Here is a 2,767-nt window from a genome sequence, read left to right on the forward strand (position 1 = left end):
TTCTCAACATACACCCCAGTTTTATTATCCTCTCTTAGATGAAGATTTCTTTGAGATGGATTCAGCAAGTCAGTGATTTGTTCATTATAGATCGGTATATAATATGTTTCGGCATCATACAACAATTGCAGCATAAAGTTCAGTTATTGATTATAAAAGACCATCATGTTACCTCAAGAAAAGAACATCGACACTGATACGTAAGTTGTTTGTCAGCATGTTTATTTTGCTCCTACGAGAAAAAAAAGTAACTCATGAGACAAATTCACAACTAAAACTATAACAAAAAGGATATAAAAAAACTAAAAAGAGACCTCATTCATGCGAGAAAATAATCTAGAAAATACACGGGACGTTAATCCTTGTTCATTACTATTTGAGGTTTCTTCTAACAAGGTATTGGCCAGACCCCATATCGTGTAGGTCTTTCCACTCCCGGTCTAGACAAATCAAATTAAAAATATTAATACAAATAGCAACAAACAAAAGTCAAAAACCATAAAAGATGGCAATAAAAGTGCATTTATTTATACCTGCCCATATGCGAATATCGAGCTGTTAAATCCAGCAAGACAGTTTTCAACAAGCGGAGCTCCCACAAGCTGGAATATATCAATCTGAAACACACATTCGAACACGAAACATTAACAAACTGTACGAAAACTTCATAAAATCTGCAACATGAAAGCTAAGAATGATTAACAATTAACTTGCCTGAGTCGACGATACATCTGCAACATGATCAAAAGTTCACTGGTGCCCTAGCATCGTCAACGAATCACCCAAAGTCTTCTGGATTACTGTTCCTCCTTCATTATTATTCAATGGTCTCATCCTCACTATAACCTAATAAACTCACCACATTCAAATTAAAAAAAAATAAAAAATAAACAAAAACCCAATTTTTAGGGTTAGGGTTTGATGTTCATTTTAGCTAAAAACCCAATTTAAACTCACCACATAAGTACTGAAATTAGACGCTGCGATATTTAGGAACTAATGCATACACGAATCGTAGCATGAACCAACACTATCCTGAAACTAAGACATGCACAGTCATCAGACTGGTCATCAGAAAAGCTTCGCAAACCTGGAAATAAACAAAATCGTGAACCGCAATTTTAAGTTCCCATCAACCGCAATTTCATGAACCGTGGCTAAAGCCCGATTAACCAAAACTCTGATCTCATCAGCAGCAATAAGAACAGACTCTTTAGATATATCCAAATCAGGAATAGGAGGCAACGGCCTAAACAGAAACCATGTTCAAACAAATTAACCTAAAAATAAAGATTAATACGACAGAAACACACACACCGATTAAGAAGAGAAGCCGATTTCGCCCAAAAGAACAGGATGACAACCAAAAGCAACAGGGTATTAGCCACAAACGATAAGAAATTGTATCCAGCTCGTTCAAACAAAACCCACATAACAGTTGAACCAATCAACAACATAACACCTCCGTAGCATTTCCTCCAAAGCAATGTATCAGCAACTGTAACAATTCATTAATTACAAGAAGGTTATCAATTAATTGGCCAATCAATCAATCAATGGAATAGATCTGTAATTGGATTGGATGTTTAATCACCTGATTCACAAAACCCATAAATTAGAACACAAAAAGAATCAAAAAACAGATTAAAAATGTCATCTTTATGCAATCAAGAACACCACCCAAGAAAAAAAACCTAATTTAGATCAATAAAACCTTAATTTCAATTACATAGTTAAGGAGTATACCTTTAACAGAGAGTGAACTACGGAAGAGATGAGTAGGTGGCGACGGCGATTGCGCGTACAAAATAGGTGGCTACGGAAGAGAGGCGGCGACAGCGGTGGCGATGAAGGAGGCGACGGCGATGGTTGTTCAGCAGAATACGGCGATGGCGGTGGCGATGAAGGAGGCGACGGCGGTGGCTGTTCAGCAGAATACGACGATGGCACAAAGAACCAGATCCGAGTTTGATTTTGATAAAATCAAACTTGAATTAAGGTAGGTGATGGCTTAGATGCTAGCAGGAGAGAGGAACTGGAATTAGGGTTATAAAAACAAAAAAAAGAATGAAAAAAGTGAATCGGTTTGAACCGAATAAGATACCATTTTATGAAAATAGGTTACAATTGATGAAAATAGCTAAGAAGATGACAAGTGGCATGAAGTACTTATTTATTAGTATAGATAGATAGATTATTTTTTTAGTAATATTTATTGTTATTTTATAATTTGTGTTCACTAAATAAAAAACAAAATACGCGATTTTGATTTTTTTTTTAATGCTGAGATATAAAATTTATACCAAGTGTTTGTACCGTGTAACACCCTAAAATTGAACCGACCTCTTTTTTCTTTCATTTTAAATCCGACTAAATAATAGCATCTGTATGATGTATGAGATTATAACTTGCTTATGTGTTGGCAATGGCAGATATGCACCAATATGTTGATTATATGTTTATAGAAGGCGTATCCTACATTTAACGGACCTTGGTTGGATCCTAGCCCAACTAAGCATATGAGGCCCATTGGGATTAAGCCCAAGTGGATTTACCGTGTGATTGGCCCAAACTTAGTAATTGGGCCCTATTAGACTATCACCGCTTAAACCAGCATTGTATAAATTAGGGATGAGCGTTTTCGATACAGGTACCGAATCGGTACCAAGTTTTGAGATTTCGCTATCGGTATGGTACTGGTATGGTCGGTATTTTCCAATTTTTTTACGAAATACCGGTACTGAACCAATACCGGTACCAAACCGAA

General features: G+C 36.2%; 1 long non-coding RNA gene across 1 annotated transcript; it reads right to left on the reverse strand.

The window, feature by feature from the left end:
* Positions 1-335: 335 nt before the first annotated feature.
* Positions 336-842, reverse strand: LOC143541024 (uncharacterized). Its single transcript, XR_013136686.1, has 3 exons — positions 715-842; positions 534-617; positions 336-440 (listed from the first exon to the last, which is right to left on the reverse strand). It is a non-coding gene; the product is annotated as an uncharacterized LOC143541024 (long non-coding RNA).
* Positions 843-2,767: the final 1,925 nt, after the last annotated feature.

The sequence above is a fragment of the Bidens hawaiensis genome, unplaced genomic scaffold (assembly GCF_021521415.1).
Source record: "Bidens hawaiensis isolate Kalapana, Puna unplaced genomic scaffold, B.hawaiensis_p1.1 tig00012466_1, whole genome shotgun sequence".
Classification (NCBI taxonomy): Eukaryota; Viridiplantae; Streptophyta; class Magnoliopsida; order Asterales; family Asteraceae; genus Bidens; species Bidens hawaiensis.